The following is a 22,532-nucleotide window of genomic DNA, read 5'->3' on the forward strand; positions in this document are numbered from 1 at the left end:
CGAGGGACATCTAGTGGCTTAATAGAACATAGCTAAGGAAAATGTTCTGCTCGAGGTCCGTTGTTGTCCAGAGTTCAGTGAAGATTAAACTAAATTAAAGACTTTCTCAGTGGTTGAAATGTAATTTAAATATACGTAATTGCTTTAGATAAGAGTCAAATAATCTGCAATGAATTCTACTTTTGTATTTCTGTCTTCTTGTGAAAAGGTGAGCTGACTTTGAAACTTGCAAAAGTTAATAAGTATTTGGTACCTAATTTCAGCGGGACAGAACATCCTCTTTCATTAGGAGAAGCTGGAGTACAGGACAGGTGGATAAAAACCAGAAGCAAATCACACCACAGATCCCTATACATTTTTCTCCCCCAAATGAACACATTTATTTTATGCATGGCAATTCAGGATATGATTAATTAGACTAGATGATACCTGGTAGATTACAATGAGAAGGAATAACTGTGAAGAGCAGTTAAATGGAGCCTTTTCTTTCTCTGCAATGTGTTTCCTATTTTAATACTTAAATAATGAGTTTCTTTAACAAGTAACCCACTCTGAGTCATGTTTTCCTCTCTCCCCTTTGTTCTTATCCTAACCAATAACTGCTTGTCATCGTAATAGCTTTTATTACAAAAGATGAGACGCACATAAGAGAAACAAAAATATCTGCACTGAATTATATGCTGGCTTTGTGTTGTGAGCCCATGTTTATATCAGGTTTGCCATTCTGTCTTTTTCTGGTACGTACTGAAAGTCTGGATGGACTAAGTCTGTTATGCTGCTCAGACCAGGGACAATGCTTGGCCTCTCAACATGCAATAACTTAAGTTGAGAGACCAACATCAGGCAATCAAGAGTTGTTATCTCTGAATGTCTCTCATTCCTGTCCTAACTCCACAAAACAACAAATTCAAGAGCTGGAGTATTTTGGCTGGAGCATATGACTAAAGAAGGCAGCTTACATATAAAGAGGGAGGCTTCTCTGCAAATGAGAGAAAACCATTGCCAAATATTAAGACAGATAATCTGGAGAGAGCAACAGGAGCCATTCTGTCTCACCTGAGATGCTGATAAAACCTGGAAGCCACAGGAGTGAGATTAGACTGAGAAAAGACGATTCACTTGTTATTTTTCAAAGATGTGTATCTTGGGAGGGTTTTTTAAGAATAAGAAGTGGTGATAAAGAAAATGTTTGTCTATCTGAGTGGATTTTGTCTTGCCTTTCCTTTCTGAACAGGCTAAACTAGAAGCTTGTAGGCCTTGCTGAAGCTGAGGAAATGGTGAATAAGCCAGCACAGGCCTCTCCCAGTCTGACAACCCACTTCAAGCTCCATATGGAGACCCTCTGAAGCCCCTATGCCAGGGTTCAGAAAGGGATTCTTGGCCTGTGTGTGTGCCATTAAAATGAGATAAGAAGAGTTATTTAAACACCACTCAGGTTGCATTAGGAGCTTGGAACACAGAGCTTTATTAATGTCCTATGATTAATGAGTAGTGAACACAGCGAGTGGATCATTAAGATTAATTAAAATACTTCTTTATAGAGAAGTATTAGCGGCCTTTATTTATGTGATAGAGTTTAAAGGTTTTAAACTCCTGAAGTTTTAGGTGTACTAGCAGGCACAAAGTTATGTTGTTGTGATCCTGTTTAGATTGTTCATTGTAGAGAGCAGTTGCCACAATGAGAGCTTCCAAAGGATGTTTCTGTTCGGACCTTTTCTGAAGGCTACATTTAGGATGTGAATATAGCTATACCAAAAGGCTGTTGCTGGTAACATTCAAATTGGATTTGCCAGTATGAGGAAAAAATGAGCTGAAGTTGGTTTAGCTGGCAAATAATCAAGTCTCTCTATTTCAGAAACTTCTGGGAAGGAATGGCAAAGCCAAAGTACAGCTGGCCATATGAACTACCCTGATGCAAGTGTGGTCAATGACGAGAATGAAGAAAAAGAGGCAGACTGGCTTTTTAACAAATATTTACTAAATATAGAAGGTAATGACTTCTTGCTTCTCTACTTACCTTTGCCACTGTGAGGTTCTGGTTACCACATTACCACTTTACTGATTAATAGGGCAGTACAAAATGAACCTGAAGTTACATGAGGTTTAGACTGAATAATTTCTCTTGTGAAAAGATCTACGAAAAATTAACAATCCTGTTACACTCAAGATTAAGCGACAAGAGTGTGTTGGGGAAAGGTTGGAATATGCCTTGCTCAGACTGTGAGCAGAAAGGGTAAATGGGAGAGCTGAGACTGAGCACCTGACATCCTTCAAGTGTAAGATCTGTTACAATGCTGGAAATCAGCCTAGGACTCCTCTGCTCTTACTTCTGTTGATGCTGGAGTGCCAACAGCAGAAAAGCTGTGACTACTCAACTCAGGCTTCCACTCCTGCTGCCCTGGTGCTTTTCCCCTGGCCCTAAGCAGGGATGGGTACATATTTACTAGCGAAATTTCCATTGACTAATCTTCCTCTGGCAGGGTGAGTCATCATAGAGAAAAGGTTGTTTCTGCTTGTTCTTTGTTCAGATTATAATCTAGTCAGAGCTCCAAAAAAGGGCAGGCCAGTGGTTTCAACACCTATGACCATCTCTGCTCTCCCATAATGATGGAGGGAAAGTTGGAGAGATTTCTGTAGATTCAAGCTTTCTGAAGGGAAAGATCTTCCTTGGAAATTACTTTGAAAGAAGCTGGCGAAGTTCCTGGTAAGAACTCAGCCTTTTCTGTCCGTGTTTCTCCATCTGTCAAAACAAGGCATAATCTTTCCCTGCTTCACAACGGTATTGTGAGGAATCATCAGTTAACATGTTTACATCCCTAAAAATGATTTCCTATTCTAAATCACCTAGACTTCAGTCTTTAGGGACACAAACTGATGTCACCCTTCTTACAGATCTTTTCCCTCTTTTCACACATCTATATTCCTCTTTGCATTCTGCTACTGCAAAACACAATTGCTGCCAGCATTGCTCCTGTACACCTGACAGCAGTTTTAACAATCACACTGTATTTTCCTGAGCAATTAAATAATCAGCAAAGGAAAATAATTCTTCAGTTTCTGTTCTTCCTTTTTATCAGTGTTGGAAAATGTTTTCTACCTCATATTGCTCACTACTAAAATTTCTCATCACTGCACCAACTCCATGGTATTGTCATGAAGAACAATTTTTGCATATATTTATAAAGCATATTTTAGTCCAATGATCTTTAAGAGAACTAATTGTGATCGAAACTGGACTTATCTATGAACAAACCCCTGTATAAATGTTATGTGTTGCCTATGTTTGCATGCTGCAGGGCATGTAGCTCTTTCTACCAAAAGGCAACTTTCTCTAGAACAGAACAACAGCAGACCAAAATATCAGCACTGTCTTAAATGTGAAATGTACTATCCAACTGAAATTCCACAGGGAGCCTAAGAGAGCAAAATGATCTGGAAGCTCCTGTAATTGACTGCAAGCCAGAACTGGCAAGATATTTTTAACTATGACACAGTCTTGAAGATTCATTTAGGGTTGTAAGAGGTACTCAAATCTGGAGGTACTTATGGTCCTGCTGCCTTATCATCATCAAAGTTATCCTCCCACACACAACCTTGCCTGACCTGCCATGATCCCTTTTACTCCTGCTCACCACTGTCTCTCCTACTATAAAACTAGAATCTTGGCTTTACTTCACTTCCCCATATTATAAATCCCTTCCACCTCTCCCCCAAGCTCCAAACTACTTCCCTATCCAGGTTACCAGATGCTGAGAAACAGAAACATAAATGTAAACTGTGTCTTGGTTTTTGAGAAGGACTTCCCAAATTCTACAAAAGTGAAGGTATTAGTGATCTTAAGTCACATTCCTCAACCTTACAAAGAATTTCCGTTTGCCCAATTTGAGATGTCACTGCCCCTCACTGCACAGAAAAACTCAAGATCCTTGATCCTGAAGCGCAAGTAGGTAAAAATCCCTAGAATCTTTATGAAGAAAATGCTTTTGCACTCCAGTTTATTTTACTACTACAGCTGGTTTTCTTGGGAGATGCATCACCACCAGATAAACAAGCATTGATAATATCAGCATCTGTTTAATAAATATTATATTATAAAGTATTGTTTGTCCACTATCTTATTAAATAGAAGAAGTTCCTGAAATTGAAAGTCCACTAACAAAGGGCACAAACAGAACAAGGAATCTGGCAGCAGAATATTTCTTTTTAAACAATAGAGTTGTAAGAGCAACACCCTGTTATGCAGCTCAGTAGAGGGATACTGGCAAATACTGAATCATAAAATGCTCAGTTACTAAACTGATATAATATGATAAAGTTCCCCCAAATCTAAGCCATTAAACTAAAAGCCAATACAGGAGCTTGAAAATGATGATAAACAATATCACTCATGGGTGGCCTTAATGCTAAATCTGGGATAAATTACATGAAAAATAATCCCAGGAAATTTTTAACACAAAAAAAGAAATCTGAAAGGCAAGCACAATGACTGCTGTAACAGAGAATGTAGCAATTCCTAACACAACATAAAAATGTAGCATGCTTGAAGGCTGGGCTAAATTTTCCTCTGAGTGTGTTTTATGAGATTATAACAGAAACAAAATTATCCTGACAACTTGGAAGAAAAAAATGAGTGGCTTATTAGACCAATTGATAAAGCTGGAAAGAACAGACAAGCTTCCAGGCATGCAGGTGCTTCTTCGAATCTGAAATAAAAACAGTAAACTTCAAAGCTAAATCCAGGTTAAGAACAATTGTGCTGAGTTAGGACATCTGCTTTGCTTCAAATGTTTATTAATTTCTTTTTTAAAGGCTGTAAACAATGTCTTGCGAAATAAATTTATAATAATATAGCCCTGTAAATGAATTATATTTCTAAAGCAGGCTTGCAACTAGAAAAGGATCTAAGGAGTAAACCTTACCCCCACAAATCTGCACAAAATCACATGGAGTTTCCATGAGATTTAAAAACCTGTTTGTTTACATTGCTTTAGAAAATTTCACAGAAAAAGGCAATAAACAAGTCAGGATACTGACAAGGAGTGGATACATGGGGGTCCCTGCTGCTTACACAAACCCAGCTGTGCTGGGGACAGGCACATTTGCCTGAACAGACCTCGTAACAAGCTCAGAGCTTGAGATCTGACACAAGCACAGACAACGCCAGGCAACACTAAGCAACACTCTGAGGTGACTCAGCTATAATAGGTATCTTAGGCTAGTCCTAGTAATCATGTAAATATAGTTTTCTAAGTTTGTAATTTGTATTTATTGAAACTTTTCGCTGGAATGGGGAGGGAAGATGAATCAGAAAAGTAATTTTCTGTTATTGGCCATTCAGCAATTTTTAAGCTGTTACTTTTCCAGTCATCTACAACAGTTTCCTTGTTTTTAGAATGAGTGCATGATATCATATCCTGAGCCCTTCCCTTTTCTTATAGCTTTCTGAGGCACTAGGAGGAGTCCAGCTACAGTCATCATGTGAATTGGTCTGTAATACTGTAGTGGAGCTACCTCTGCCACTGTCTGCCTGCCTGCCTAATTCATACTCCTTAAGGAATTGCTGCTGTAGGACGAAAGGCCCTTTAAGCACAGTGAGTATCAGCTGAGAGAGCAAACAATTTTTTTGGCTTGTAAAGTTGTATCAGAGAACGATCACTTCTCTATGTATTGGCATGTATGTGCAGTTTGGGGCACAAATAAAAGTGAAAGGAGAACTCACTGTCATTATTAATCACTGAAGTGAGAAGGGAGTTTCCTGGCCCAGTTGGGGTGAGAAAAGGAACAGCAGCAACATGGGAGGCTCTCGGGGTGCAGAGATTGGATTAAAGGTGTGGGTTTGGTGTAGAAATGGGCCAAAGTACATGTGCTGTGCCAGGCGACATAGCCATTTGTTGTGGACAGGCAGATAGGAAAAAAACAGCTGCTAAAAAGTAGATATAAACAGCTGTGAGTGACCACATGGCATTGTATTAATGCTGGATGACAGGTTTATTCTTTATCTGGTTTGATTTAAGGAATGCAGTAGTACGAGCTAGTAATAAGCAAAATAAAAGGAGAATAAAAGAGGTAGTTTTCTTCACTAATCTCCACTCATCCCTAAAGCATAGAGGCTAAGTAAACATTGACAGTGAGTCATTGACTCTTTTTAGTATAACTACATAACCTGTGGTGGCGGTGGTGTTATTTCTGCACTTTTCCATCTTGTTCTTTAGCTCTGAAATGCAGAGCTAAAGGCTCTGCCATTCTTGGTGGAGGTCCTAAGGTTTTGTCTAGATGTCACTGAAATGCTAGTCTAGTAGTAACTTGTTAACTATATCAGTAATACAGTTATATTTATAAAGTTGTATGATCCAGAATTCGCAGCATAACAAATGTTAAAATGAAAGTAAATAAATGACTTGCATTTATATCCATTTATTGATATTGCAGAAGTTATATATAGAACACCTGAATTTTATTGTGCATATTGTCCTGGCAGAATACCAAACACCAACTTCATTCCAAAGTTGTAAAATCTTATGACCATGCTTTACATAAAGGCCTCAAACTAGTTTGAATGGAACCAACAGAAAGCAGCAGTGATATTTTTATGAATATCTAAGATAAAAATAACTCGCTTCAAAAAAGTGCAAATAAATTTTGTCCTTGCTCCCCAAAAAAGTCTTTGCTGAGGAGAGCAACTGTACAGGAAATACATAACCTTTGGTTATCTCATTGATCACACGACTTTATCTATTTTTATTTTGTTCACTATGGTTTTGCTCAGCTCCTTCATAGGGTCATAGCACAGTGTTAGTAGAACACATTGCTTTTTGTCGTCTGCTAAACTTCATTGTGAGGTAAAAACTCTTCAGTTAAAAGTTGCTGGACCCTCTTCTGTTGCTGATGTAGTTAATTTTATGACAACAAACCTGACGTTTTCTGCAACACAGTTATGATAAGAGCAGAAGTATGCTCAAGACATGCTGTTTGGCCTGGCCTCAGTAGCATCAGGATTGCTGTACTAGAGGTGATCATTTGTTCACCTCCTCTGGGGTTCTGCCTCCACCAGTGACCTGTACCAGGTACTTCTGATACAGCTGCAAGTAAGTCCAGAGACACCAGCTGTCAAATAGGCTTCACGGGAGATGTTTTTACATGCCTATCAGTTAGTAGTAGGCTTTTACTGTACAACACAAGGGATTTGTAACTCTTTTCACTTAACAGAATATCACAGTGGATATTCACATTTCCATGGAAATGTTTGTTTCTTGAATTAGTTTAAATCTTGATTCCAACAGTGTTGTGTGGCCATGAGTAAAAACTATGGGATTAAAAAAAAATAAATTCCATTTCCCTTTCTCTATGTTTAAATTGTTTCTTTTCACTTCCATTAGATGTAAATTTGCTTATACATCATAGAAAAAACCTCAACTTAGTTTTTCAATTGTGTGCTCTACTGAAGAGTGATGATGTATTTTTATTCTTACTTATAGTTTGGTCTGTCTAGTTTGTAGCTATGGGTTTTTTCAATCTATAAACTCATTTCCAGGGCTTCACTCACAGTTTTAGAATCCTAGAATATGTGACGTAGTCAGGTCACTGGGTTGCTGAGGCAGGACTTGCCCTTTGTGAAGCCATGCTAAATGTTCCAAATCACCTCCCTGTCCTCCATGTGCCTTAGGATGGCTTCTAGGAGTATATGTTCCATGATTTTCCCAAGCACTGACAGGTCACTAGTTCCCAGGGTCCTTCTTTCTACCCTTCTTAGAAATGGGTGCATTGTTTCCCTTTTTCCAGTCACCAGGGACTTCACCTGACTGCTGTGACTTTTCAAATATCACAGAGAGTGACTTGACAACTTCTCATCAGGTCTCATAGTCCCTTAAATGTTCAGGTTTCTCAGAAGTTCACAAACCTGGACTTCTTCTCCAGTCTCCATCCTGCTGGCCATCTACTCAAGAGGTGTGGGAGGAGAGTTTGCCAGTGAAGACCGAGGAATAAAATTTCTTGAGTACCTCAGTCTTCTCCTCGTTTGTTGTTACCAGTTTTTCAGTCTTGATCACCAGGGGAATATGATTTCTTTGACCTTACTTTTCTGGCTGACATACCCGTAGAAGCCTTTCTTATTATTCTTTGAATCCATTGCCAAGTTCAGCTCCAGCTGTGCCATGACCTTCCTGACCCCATCCCTACACAACTGGGCAGAGTGCCTATACTCTTCCCAGGATACCTGTCCTTCCTTCCACTGCCTGTACATTTCCCTCTTGCCCTTTAGTTTGACCAGCAGGTCTCAACTCTGCCATGCTGGTCTCTTTCCTTCCTTTTCCTGATTTCTTACACCTGGGTATTAAGAGCTCTTGCTCTCTATGGAAAGCATCCAGATCTGCCAGCTCTGTTCTCCTCCCTTGTCACCAACAGCAGCTTCCCAGGGGACAAGAGTTTCCTACTGCTAACTCCTTGAAGAGCTGGAAGTTTGCTTTCCATAAATTCAGAGTCCTGACTTTGCTCTTAAACTAACACATATCCCTGAGGACTTCGAACTCTAACAGTGCATGATCACTGCAGCCCAGGCTGCCTCCAATATTGTTGTCACCAATTAGCTCACTTGGGTTGGTGACCAACTGGTCCTGTAGTTAATTATTTCGTTGTCATGCTTAAAAGATCCAAAGATGAAAGAGATGTGAGTTTCCTTTATAGAAGCCACCTAACTCTGCTCTTCTATCCTGTTTATATATATCTTAAAAAATAAATTTTCCAGCACCTTATATCCAAGAAATGTTAGGTGCACAGCAGATGTTTAATTAATTAATCCCACCAAGAGCTTGTGAGGTAGGCTCCCTCATTTTACAGGTGAGACAGAGAGTGAGACAGTTAAATTAAGCGACTTGCTTAATATCACACAGTGAGTCAGTGCTAATGCTGAAAATAGACTTTATGTCTTCTGGTTCCTTGCCCTGTATTTTAATCATCAAACTAGACTTAACTCTAAAGTTGAATGAACTCCTTAAACTATTACAGTAATTGTTCTCAATTTCATGTTGGAGTATTATATTTTAATCACCTAAGCAGCTGAAATACTTGCAAAAGTTTTCCTTACTCAGGACCTGTTTTGTCTTTCTTGTTCAGACATTTCTTCAGGTATCAGCTGAATATATTTTGTTTACAGTGATCCTGAACTTCAAAAATCCACTCTAGCAGATCTCCACGAAAAAAAAGAACACATTAAAACTCACAGCAATCTCTTTGCTGTCAATATAGCAATGCTTCTTTTCATACTCTCAGCAGCCATTCCACTTAATAATACTCATAGCTTTAATTAATGGAGCACGGTAAAGTTTTTGCCCCACAGAAAGCTGGTTACACTGTCATGGCTAAATGAAAATGTATCCTAAAGCACAAAAAAGCAACAGCGTCTTAAGAAATATCTGCTTAGAGTGCAGTCCTGAATTGCATGCTGTGTCCTCTCTGAATAAACTGGTACAGAAAGAGATGTGATCCTGGCAAACCTGTTTAAATGAATAGTGCCCACGTTCAGGCTAATTATATGCTCCAGCAACTTTAGAGCTTTCCTGAGTATAGTCCATGTATTTGTTTATGCTGATAGGACATATATAAATTTTTCCAATCCTTGCTGTCTTACTTGTTTGACAGTGTTCTTCAGTATAGGATAGAATAAATGGTCCACAAAATATGTACATAGGTGCAAGACTGAAGAGGCCCAGGAGAGGGAATGAAGAAATAATATTACCATGGCTTGCTCCCTGTTCAACCTGGGTATCGACACAGCTGTCTGTTACACAGTCTTATACAATACTTTGTATCATACAGTACTTTTAGTGTGGGTGAGATAAGCAGCAGAAGGCTGTGGTCAGCTCCAAAATTTTTATAAAGAGTTTTGCCACGTGTAATGAATAGGACGTTGCTGTGCAAGCAGCCTTCCAACTTAATTACAATTTAATAACAAAATTCCTTCAAAATTCATCTGCTTCATTGCCAATAAAGCTCCTAGGTGGCAAAATCAGACAGTAAGCACTGGCATGCTGTATTAATGGAAACAACTCTAAAGTAATTCAACAGGTTGTACTTGTAAAAAAGGGAGTCACATCTTGCCTACCAATTGCAGGCTAGTCAGAATGTTTCAGGTAGGATGCCAAGGGGGAATGTTCCAAGGAGGCCATTCTTTTTCCTCTTTGGGGTCAGTACTTCTAGCTTACCATCTTGTTTTTCTTTTGGGTTTATCTTCTCCTTAAAATGTTAATTACAAGCATATTTTACACTTTGCCACTAGAGCTCTGTCGTCAGTGATCAACTGTCCAATACTGAAATACTGGTCAGAGTACCACTCCAACTTTGCTTTCAGTTTCTGCTAGAGAATAAGGTGTTTCTCTCACAGACTTCAGAAAACGGCTCAATGCCAAGTGATGAGCAGTTTGCAAGACAGCACTGTGTCTGTGCCCATCTATCAGGGACAGAAACGCTGTCTTTCAAAGGGGTTTTTGAAAACCAAGGAGGAGTAGTCCAGTACAAACTGGACAAAGAAGACACTTCTGAGTCTTTCATACACTTTGAAACCGAACCCAAGAAAGCAATGCAAAGAATTGAAATTCTTTCAACACTCTTCACTCATGTCTCCTTTTATCCATAGTTCCTACTATCAACCTATCAGATGTAACGGTAGTTACGTTAGATAGTATTTGTGAAAAACAGGGTTTAAAATGGTAATATGCCTAGGTGTTCTCTTCCATATTGGGAATAGGAAGAAGACTTTGTGGTCTTTGTGTCTGATCAAAAATAGCCAAACCGGTAGAAACGAAACACATGAACATTTTCAGCAACAATTCAGCTAATAGGTGTGAAGAATGAGTCAACTTGAGAAAAGCAGAAATTGCTTGTGGATAATCTGAATGAGAATGGAGGATGCATAATAGAATATTGCATTTGAGAAGAGCTCTGACAAAATAGGGGCCTTGAATTTTGAATGCAGGGGGTTATACTTGCTTCGTCTATTGCTGAAGAGAATCAAAAACAATCCGCCTCTGTGATTAAGTACATATTGTGCTCTTTTACATAGTTAACATTATTTAAGATCCTACTTTCACCAAAGACCTCAATGTGTCCTGCCTACCTTAGTGATCACATTTCTGGTCACCGCTCTAACAGGTCTATCACAGCCTTGTTCCGTTGATTCAGCACAGAAATAAAGCATTTTAGGAATGCCAGTTCTTCAAGCAGTGGGGATTATAGGCATGGTAACAGTACATGTTTGTGAAAGGTATATGCTTGTCTGACTTCATTCTCAGTGACCTTAAGACGGAAACTGAGGTACAGCCACAGTGCTACTCTGAAGAGTTCATGTAATTAGTAGATTCTGTAGTTCTGCAGATTTGATTCACAGAACTGAGAAACCATTTGTGGTAGGTAACACATTAGAGCCAGATAATGAAAGGGAAAAGAAAGTGAAAAGAAATACATAATGAGAGAGTTGGCCAGTTTATTTCCATTGTACAAGCACAGTGAAAGGGACAAAGCTAAGCAATACTGCAAGTGGAAAAAAAATCCAATAGGAGTTAACTTAAACTATATTAGTTATAAAATGTGGAGTTAGCAATGCAGGTAAGGTACTTTTTTCCAGCATTCCTTATTATGTGTAACTCATGGCACTGTAATGATCCAAGAACCTTGGATCACACAACTTGCAAAATACCACCAGAGTGTTTCTCACTGGAACTAAGTACGAGACAAGTAGAAGCTGAAACTGTAAATATGGGGAAGGACTTCTCTGTTCAATAAAACAAGTGGTTTCTACTGAAACTAGTTTTGCTTGAGGACTAATTTGTAGTTCCAAGTGTCTTTCAGTGCTGACAGCTGAAGAAGGTAGCTTGGGGCCAGATTGTAATGTTCACTCCTTGCTCTAATGGGCGGATGTGTTTAATTAACCTTTGTTTCTGCAGAAGCAGACATTCTGGCAAGCTGTAGGAATGCTAAAGGAGGGAAACCTAAACAGCAGGAACCTAGGCACATTCTATATATCTAGTATAGATAAAAAATGTTAATGTAGCTAAATACTGTTTCCTAGGAGATAGGTTTGTATAAGGAATTTCTGTAAAAGAAATTTAACGTGGTTCCCCCCCTGCAGGACTATCTCTCATTAATTTCACAAGATCCAGCTATGGTCTCATGCCCTTGGGACACTTGTCTCTCTTGTCTGGCTAAAGACTGCACAGTTCTTCAACTGAGGGTCACACAAGCATGTATTCAAGGTAGAAATATTCTGCTTAGTATCTCTTGGATAGAGTTAGACTTGACAGCCTCACTGCCTGTTCCACATCCTGCAGTGACTTCTCCAGATACCATAGCTTGGACTGACCCTTCCCAGAGCTTCCTGTAAAGTGCAGATCTCGAGGTTTATAGCTAATTCTTCAAAAGGCATATGGCAAGTCTAATGCAAAGCAGATATCCTTTGCATGAAGTTGCTGAAGGCACTGTTTTTTGCTTGAGAAACTAAAGCACTGTAGATTACGATTCACACAAGTACAGCAAACTCCCTGGCCACAACATCCCTTGGCTCTAATCTTTCACTAAAAAAATCACCAACTTTGCACGAGTGTTTTGAAAGAATGCAAATCAGAGTTTATCGTCTCTGACCTTCACCAGCTCTGCTGCTACAATAGCACCATTGTTTTCTATCTCCTCCCCTTAGTAAGTGGCACCTTCCATTCCTCTCACTTCCTTTTAATCCCAAACCTTTCCATCTGAGAGGCTTTTTAAAGCTCTGCTTTGTCATCTGGTTTTGCTACAACTGTGGTCTAAATGCCAAACTCCTTCAGTCCTGGTTGTCTCAGTCTCAGCCAAGACCCTGTTTTCCCTTAAAAGGCATCTTATGAGCTTGAATGTTGGACATTCCCTCTACTCTTGTTGTCTTACACGCAAGGTATATTCCCAGCTGAAAGAAGCATTTATGTTACAGCATTTTTCTTACTAAAACTACACTGCAGCCACACGGTATCAGTTACAGTCATAAACAGTACTTTTTCCACCTCAGCACTGTGGTGGCACAGAACTCTTTCCTTCATAATACTGTGCATCTCCACATTGCCACAGTACATAGGAACTAGCGCTAAGGGTGCAGTTAAATCACTAAATTCCTAATCACATGCTTTTTCCACTGGGTTTCTGTTCCAGAATGAAGTGTTGTGACAACAAATGAGGTAACCAAGGAAAAACAAAACTGGCTACAATTGTCAGGATTACCAGTTCAATGTAATTCTTCAGCTTGTTTGTTTCTAGTAAGGACTGATGTCTCCAAAGGCCATAAACTGTGTGTTAAGCTCTCGGGTGGTGACAACTTCCTTTATAATGTTGCCCAGTGCCTGAGACTGTAGAGATAGGAGTGCATAGACCTGCTATGAGTGGAGAGTGTGCTATTGCAAAATGCAGTCCATTGGCCAAATCTAGTCTGCAGGATGTTCTGCCTGCTCTGCAGCACCTTTACTATGGAAATTTCAAAGACCAAGCTGCTGCCTCATCCCAAAGAGAAGGAAGGGAGGGAGGATTATTCTTTCCCCTGCTTCTGAAAGGTAGGCAAGAAGAGCACCCTCATACAGAGAAGTTCTTGCTGTACTCCTGTGTGAATGAGTTTGTGAGTGCTTGGACACTCCTACATAGCCTGTTGCCTTATCTCCTTGCTGGGCAGGTAAGAACAGCAGCATAGTTTTAACATAATATAAGTATGAATTATCAAAACTGAGAGCTCTCACTTAAATACAAGTTGAAACAATTTCTTTATCTTCAGGGGGACTCTCTAAGTAATTGACATCAGTGTAAATATCAGCTGAAACTTCTGCTTCAAGAACAGCACTACTGGATGTGTCCGGGGCATGGTTTCAGCACATGCAGCCAGTCACAGTACAGGGGAAAGCTATGCTGACTTTCAGTCAAGCTAAAGGGGTACCTCTCCTGATTTTGATTGATAGCAGTTAATTACATTTTTCCTCTTTGGGAGAAGTATACATTTATTTCTTTTGTTAGCATCTCTGATAATGGCAGGGAATTTTTCCGAGCATAGTCTTGGAACAAAACAGCAGCTCCAGGCACTATGTAAGAAGCCAAATACAGGGGAAGGGTGGAGTGAAGTTGCTGTTTGATAATAGGAGTAGTCTACAAGAAAGTTTCCTTATCTCTCTTCAGTTCTTGTTTTTCAGAAAGCAACTGTGATGCAAAGGCAGGAACTATTCTTCTCTGCTGTAAAATCTTTTCTGATAAGACTTCTGGAAGAACTCACAATGCTATCTTCATTCAAATCCTTCCTAAGATACATTTCTTCCATAAGGTGTTTCTATGCTAATCCACTAGGCGTTGCTCTTTACATCTTAAAAAGAAACAGAGTACTCTACCTGGACTGACTGTAGATTAAGAATTACTGAGTTCATGCATGTCCCATAAGAAAGTGTAGTCCCTGGGAAGAATCTATTGCCTTCTGGAAGTAGTTCTTTATATTGTGGTTTTAATTCTTATTGTGGATTATAATCTCTACAGGGAAGGGGTGTTTATGCACCTTTGAGGCACCATGTATGTCTGTAACTGTATGCAAATTAGTGAAGATCAAGAAGGAAACAAAAGTAATTTTACAATACAACTTATCTCTGTCTTGAGTAGCCATCAGATTCTACTCTATCATCTCAATGTAAATCCAGCTTTGGTGCTACAGTCACTGGAATGGAATATGGTCATAGCTCTTGAAACAAAGACTGAAGGGGAGAGGAGGCCAGTAATGTTGCACCTATTAGGTACATTCCCATTATCCTAGACTATGCAAACATTAAATAAGCCTAGTCTCCTCTACAGGACAGGCTGACTGTGCTGCCTTGTGCTGTAGACTGCTAATATAGCTCAGAAATGCATATCTGCCATGTGACAGCATATAAAGCAGTGGTTCCCAAACCAGGCTCTATAGCAGCGAGGTCACAACAGTTTCAAATGAGGTCACTTGTCAGTTTTCACCTTTTGTGCTATCCCTTGACTTAAATATCTGTGCCATGTACCATTAAAATTAAGGTACATAAAATTAAATCTGATCACATATTTATGCTAGTGTTTGAGGTTGCATTAAATTCTTGCTCTACAGTAGCAACTTTTTTCAGTGAAAACTTTGAGGAACTGCTGTGGTTTATTCTGTGAAAAACTGTCTGGAGAGACTATTTCCTCTGAGTCATCAGTGGGAAAAATCCATTATTACAGGGGTGAAACACATGATCATGGCAGCTAGAATTGAAAAAAATAGCTATTACTGAAGGTATTTAGAATACCTCAGATTTTTGTAGGTGTATTGAACATATTCAAATCTGTTGATAGAGCATATTTCAAACCCAAAAGTGTGAACATCATTGCTTTCCACAATTGTAGTTAATCTATATATCCAAAATATTACATTACTGTGTAATGATCATGACAAAGTTAGTTACAGATCAGTCCTTCACAACCAAAGTACCCTCATCACTAGATCAACATGGTGGTTATTCCTGCATGGTGTACAACAAATGAGAAGAAAGAAATAAGATTATTACATCCACCAGCAATGTCTGGACCCCCCTTTTTTTAGCAGTTTGTGGATATCTGCCTGTGCTGAAATCTGGCAAGGAAGCCCTGCCAGTAGAGGCATAGGATGTTGCAGAGGTAGCAAGCTGGGAGCCAGGAAGGAAGGCAATACTTCCTGACACTCTTAGCAATCTCAGAGGAAGGAGAGCATCCTGCCTAGTCATGCTAAATCAGCTAAAGAGTCCCTATTAACACAACAAGTCCCTTACCCATCCTTGTTTAAGCAGAAGGATACTCTGATTTGGTTAGGAAAGAGAAGCTGTGATTTTGTATGTGGCTATGCAAAGCACCCATTGAACTTCACTCTCCTGTACTGTAACTTCCCAATTTGTTTAAGGGAGCTGTGAAATGAAGAACCTGAGGATTTACCTGTCTTTATTTTGTCTCCCTTTATCAAGCACACTTGTCAGTTTTCACCTTTTGTGCTATGCCTTGACTTAAATATTTGTGCCATGTACCATTAAAATTCTCAGCTGAAAATTTTCCTCCTTTCAGCTGCACAACTATTGCATACCATTTGTTAATTTGAGAATTTCAAATACATTTAGTGTGAATAATAGCAGAGTTCAAAGAACAACGGTCTGTCTTTATACACAGAACTGCCAAATCCCCTAAGCCAAGGTGATTCCATTCTGATCCAGAAAGGGGTATCAGAGTTTAATCTCTTGTGCCCTAAGTCTTTTGCTTCTTGTCTAACAACTGCCAGTTCCACAGGCAGTTTTTGTAATATTAATATTTTCAGGAGCCAACCAACATTAACCCCATAGTTTATTGTTTTAACTGTTTATTAGTGTATTTGGTTTAGACAATTTGACAAAATGGCAGCTTAGATGACAAATTTAAAGCTGTCAGCCTCATGGAGTGACTCCATACGGAAGTTATGAGAAACATTAAATTGCAAAAAAGCTTGTAAACCCTTTGTTAAATAATTTTAATTGAGACTGGTATATGCTCAAACTAATGTAAATAACAAGTTATACAGACAAGAATGCATTAGGAAAAAAAGACAAAAACAAACCAAATAAACCCACAACAAAAGCCTTGGATAGAAAAAACGTAAAAAGAAGAAAGATGATGTTATGCTAAATTCTCAGGCTACATTTTACTACTATTACTGTTACCATTTATCAAGGACTTTCAAAGCAGTTCTGATATTTTTCCCTAGCTCTGATATTTCTCCCCTTTGTGTTTGTAACTCTGGCTGTTACATTCTCAACTGTCATGTTCTTACCTAAACTTTCCCTCTTAAAAGTTTCTTTGTTCACATTAATTTCTGGTCATATTTGAATCAGCAAAGCAGAACACTTCCTGTCCTTGGGGTGGGGATGAACCCATACTGGATATGAGGAGCCCATGTCAGCACTAACAGGATGCAGACCAGGAAGTTGTGCATTTTATTAACAGGAACAAAAGTGGCAACGTTTTGGCAGAATTAGAGTGAAATATTTGTGCATTGAACAGAGTAAGAACTGGAACCAAAACATTTTTTTTTATAACTAAAGCAAAGTGGTTTGGTATATTTGGAAAACATCAGGAGTATATGAGACAAAGGTTCAGTTCAAAACCTAGGGCTGGAATGAGAGCTGTAGCTGCCCAACTAACTGGAGCCATGTCTCCAGCATGCTGAAAAAAGCTCCTTGGGTGAGTTGAGAGTACAAATGAGTTGCGTCCTGGAGCAACAAGCCATGGACACTACTGACAAATGAGTAGTCAAAAGTTTGGAATTAATAAAAATGAAGTTAGAATTAATATTGGTCAGTAAGAATAAAAACTGACTCAAATTCTCCTGCTGGAACACAAAGCATGCTTCTGAGGGAGCTAACAGTGCACACGGACCAAAGTACAAGGAAATAGCTCTGTGGTATGGATCTAAAATAGAATCAGGAGTAGCCACAAGTGTGGTGCCTTCTAATGTATTATAGCTATGTCTGCTGCTCAGCACTTCCTAATCTGGGCTAGCATGTTTTCACACCTCTTCCAGCAGCAGGTCAAGAGTCTCTCCATGACTGAAACCTGTGACAGAACAAGCCTGGTTGTTTAAAATTTGCTAGATGAAGAAGGAATGTGCATCAAAAAAAGCTGACAGATGTTTTATTGGTCAGCTTTACAGGTTGGTCTTCCCGTCAATTATGGCTTGTCACAGAATGAAGTCTCTGACAGAGACAGGCGAGCATGGTCTTCTATTAGCCTTCTGGAAAAGCACAAAAAGCCTCATCTTTTCCATAGCCAAAAGAAATATGTATTTAGTTTGAGGGAAATGGAAACCATCTTTTTTAAAAAAATAAATTCTACAGCTTTTTTCATTGTTGATTTGTGACCTTGAGATCTCTAAAATTATGCAGTATCCTCCTTTATGACAGCTGCATTCATAACAACTAATGTAGTAAGGGGGCAGCCCCTTTACTAAAAGCTTTTAGAAGGGAGGAGATAAAAGTTGCTGGTGAAATTGATGCTGCAGGTGCAGCAACCAAAGACAAAGCATGGCAATCACACCTTGTTTTTACACTTGCAGCTTTTAAGAACTGACAGGAAAGGTTACTTTTGCTTTATACCTATTTCTGAGAAGCAAGACCTGATAATTATCAGGTGGTTCACCTGTGTCATGAAACAGCTGTGTCAACAACCTTCAGTTAAAATACATGTCAGAAGGAATGTGTGTGTGGAGTCACTCCATGAGAATTGCTTTAAACCAAGCTGGAAAACTCTTGGGCTGAAACTGTGTTTCCCACAGCTGTTGAGTAGGTCTCATTTTTTTTTAACTAGAATAGACTCGTGTCCAAGATCTCTTAAGGCCCTCTTTTAATGTAGATAATCAATTTGTCTAACACAGGTAAAACTCCTAGCTGAACCCTTTATTTCTGTTTGCAAAATAGTCCCTCATCAGAAGTTTTGATTTTTTTTTTTTTTTTTTTTGCATACTGCAATCTTTACCTGATTCTACTTTTTAACTGCCTTGTTTGCATGACAAGAACTAAGAAGCAAAAATTCCATAAGATACATAGAACCTTAATGATGGAAAAGCTGGCTATGGCCTAGTGAAACTGAAAATGTTTGTAAAATCACAGCTCTCTCTGGGCAAGGAATTATAAGAGTTGTAAAGATGAGCTCATTTTTAGTAAACTATAAAAAGATGAGCCCTGAAGTTTAAGGGCAGAGTTTAATGAGCAGAGCAGTGCTTCAACTCTTTCTGCCATGATTCAGACTGTGTTTAGAAATGGCAGCTTAGACCTGTCTCCATTAGTATCATACAACAAAGTAAGGAAGTGCAAATCAGCTAAGTGGCAAAGGAACTGAGTTTTACTGTCCTTTCCAGAATTGAAAATTTCCCAGATTATCCCCAGAAAACCCTTGGAGAGGTATAAGAAAAATCACAAGGAAACTTTCTGAGCTGAGAAATCAAAGAAGACCAGCTGATCCAAACAAAGGATTCTTTACATGCTAAAAAGAGAGATTCAGCAGGTGGTCACATTGCTAAGGAAGGCTCTGTAAAAAGAAACGGAAAAGGCATTAAGCTGAGTCCAGCATGGACGTGACATGACTGTTGCATTTTGCATTTGACATAATGGATATCTCCAGCTACAGTGGGCAAATCCATAGCATTATTGCTTTCCAAAGAGCATGGAGGACTGCTCTTTTTTGGAAAGATGTGGCAGCTGCCACAAGATTATAATAATGTCTCAGTCTTGCTCTATATAAAGATCTTTTCTAAATTTACAAGGAAATAACTCGTTGGGTTAAAACATTTGTCAAGAAAAGATAAATTGTGAAACGTTTAGGATCTTCCATTTACTTTGCCCAATTCCCAGCTATATACCTACCTTTTAGCTGTCTTGCATCCTAAATCAATTCTGGCTAGTAAGTGGAAGAGCTAAGATCACAAACATCATCTACCACTCTCTTAAAACCTTTGGCAAAAGGACTGGGGAGACTTTGGGGAAAGTAGCATCTGAAGTTGTTACAGTAATCTAACCCTGTCAGATTCTGCCAGATCTAACCCTCCTCTGAATGTAATCTAAGCAAGCCAACAAGTTCAGTGGGAAGCTTATAGGAAATGACTTAAGAAGAGAGTATCTTGTAAATACTGCTCTTTGCCTTAAATTGAAAGAGGGAAGAAAGGAGAGAGTAGCAGCCTTTCCTTTCAAATCAGAGGAAGAAGATTGATCCTTTTTATGCAATGTCTTAGAGAATACATCTTGTGTGTAGTAAACTAGACATTAGTACCTTCTCTTCTGAGGTAATCTGAGCCCATATTTAGTAAGACAATAAGATAATAAGCCAAAGACTATACTGTGCTAGTCAAGGGGTGCACTTAAATCTGGTTGAAGCTGGGAAAATTATTTTTGCATGAAATACTGTTCTCTAAACCAGAGATGGTATAAGCAAGAGCAATCTATCTTAGATAAGGGTTACAGCACACATTGAATGATCCCTGCTCTCATGTGGTGACTATGCTGGTGGTGTCTGTGTCTTTGCAATTTAGCTTTTCTAGCTTCCATGGGCGGGCTTACATTGTCTGCTTGGCATTGTCCATCTATTTCTATGAACCAGGATTGTTTATGGGACACTATAAATTAACAATGCTAGTTTTTAACCTCAAAAATCTCAAAAATTAATTAACTTACAGTGACACATTAGAGTTTAACCTTGAGATTTGCAGACCGAAGTCTTCTATTGATCTGCAGAAGGGAAAAACATGGTCTGCAGAAACCAGTTCTCAAAAAGAGTTTACTTCCTTATTCTTTTCAGCTGAAATAATGATGATCACAATGCTTCAGTATGAAGTTAATTTTTACACTATACAAGCTGTCCTGAGGCCAAAAATTAATTTGGCATTTGCCAGGAAGCACCTCACTATATAGCTACTCAGATTTCTAAACTGACACTGTAACTTTTCAGAATAATCTCCCTAACTAATTGGTTTCCATCCCTTCTCTAATTCCAGTAGTATAATTGATACTCTCCAAAGCTAAGAGCAAAGAGTAGATAATCAAGTGACACTGAAAACAGCATGAAAAACATCACCATAAAATCCAGTGGTCACAAACAGCAATGTCTCAGATGGTGCTGCTTAAAATCAGACCACTAGTGTCAGGGCTAATTCTATGTTTTCTGTTTTGAAAGATTCCACAATAATTTTGATGCACTGTGTACTGCTTCCAGAGAACGCAAAAATATGATTACAGGCCACCTCTCCATTGTGTGACCATTTCTGTAGTGATAAAATCTGTATCAATTGACATTTAGCCTTTTGCAGATGTTTTCACAGACAGGAATTGGTATGGAAGAAAAAAAAGTAGGGGGAAAGCAGTCCTTGTACATCTTATGACCTAGTTGTAATTCCATTTAAAATGTTAGAGAACTATTGCATTGAAAAAGGAAAGCCTAAAAAAAATGACAAGGGTTATAAGGGGAATAAATGTAGTTATGTGAGCCAGATCAAACCAATTCATTTTCTGCTACTCAAAGTCTGATCAGGAAAAATAGGCTAAAGTTTTGTTGTTGCCCTTCAAGAAATCCAGCTTGAAGATGAAATTCATGCCTGAATGCAGACAAGCAATTTGGAAAAGTCAGAGTTTGATTTATTGTTCTCTGAAAGGTTGTGTAAAGCTTCTTACTAAAGATTTCAAAGTTACACAAAGGTGGTTTGTATGATTAAGGGCAATGATAGTTCTCAAGAACTCTTAGAAGATACAGACATAAGGTTGCTCTCATTTATGAAAGTGTCAAAACAAGTAAACGAAGTTTGAGAAACCCAAGATATGACACAGTTCAATAAACTGTAGTTGATAAAAAAATGTCGAAAAAAGCCATTCTTTGGCCATTCTGCTCTGGGACAGAAAATCTGTAACACAACTTGCAAGGTCTTAAAGCATGCCCCTGCAATGAAAGGGAAAAGACTAACTAAATTAGAGCAAGTGTTCACTGCTGCCCAGCAAACAACATCTAAGCTGCGAACACTAGATGAATTTAGGATTTCAGTTATTTATTTTGAGGAGATTAGTCTCGGTAGAAGGGTGGGTGGATTTGCTTGTGAGTACATAATGCCGTTCCCTTGTGCTGTAAATCAATGTAGCTCCAATGAAATTTGGGGAAAAGCAGAATTTCTGACTCTTAAACACTATTTTAGTTATGTATAATCACAAGAGCTGTTAAATTAAAAATATATATGTACCCACATATATATGCCTCTCTCTCCCCTCAAAGGTTCCTTTCTGGTTATATTTCACCTTTGCTTTTTCACATTACCCACATTATCAGAAGTCTCAACTCAGAGCTTCCTGGCTCTTGGTAATTATTTCAGTCTTCACTTTACTGCAGTGTTTCTGTTTTATTTTTATGGCATTCCAGCAATACATCATAATGAAATAACAAAACTTGGAGATGGAAGAGAAGCTTGGCTGTAGGTTTGAAGTGTCTGATGGAGTCCTGGATTTATATTTTGGCCAAGGTACATTACTTTTGCAGATTCAGGACCCCACAAACCAGTGCAGCTGCTCCCAAGCTTTTTCTAAGGAATAGGTTTATTGTAAATCGCATCAGAAGATAAAAGGTGGTGGGGTTTTATTTGTTTACAATGTATTTAAGAATGAGTTAACAGGTTGAATATTGATGAAACATACTAATATATTGAATACTAAATTGCTACTAATGACATAATTAGCTTCTAGCAAATAGTCTTTTCTGAAAAGCTAATCTCTTACTCTTCTGACAGATCCTAAGTATGTGTTACTGTTCACTGAAAAGATAAAAAACAATGCAAAAGCCAGAATGTTACGGGATACAAATCAAATTTACTTTGAAATTACTTTCCTTAATCCTGTAATGTAAAGCATATTGTACTCTTATTGATTTAACATGGAAAAAAAAGGAAAGACTCTTTGTAGACTGTATTAGGTTATCAACCACGAGTAACATCTTCTTTTCTAGAGAAGAATGCTGTGTGAACTAACACACGA

General features: G+C 38.7%; 1 protein-coding gene across 1 annotated transcript in view; it reads left to right on the forward strand.

Annotated features, from left to right (window-relative positions):
* The first annotated feature begins 5,462 nt into the window (after nucleotides 1–5,462).
* Nucleotides 5,463–22,532, forward strand: part of RALB (RAS like proto-oncogene B) — a 50,647-nt gene continuing 33,577 nt past the window's right edge. The window contains exon 1 of the mRNA XM_027636542.1: nucleotides 5,463–5,591. The gene's annotated coding sequence lies outside the window, so the exon portion shown is untranslated. The remainder of the gene's footprint in view (nucleotides 5,592–22,532) is intronic.

Source organism: Corapipo altera, unplaced genomic scaffold (genome assembly GCF_003945725.1).
Source record: "Corapipo altera isolate COAL_440 unplaced genomic scaffold, ASM394572v1 45, whole genome shotgun sequence".
In the NCBI taxonomy this organism is placed as follows: domain Eukaryota; kingdom Metazoa; phylum Chordata; class Aves; order Passeriformes; family Pipridae; genus Corapipo; species Corapipo altera.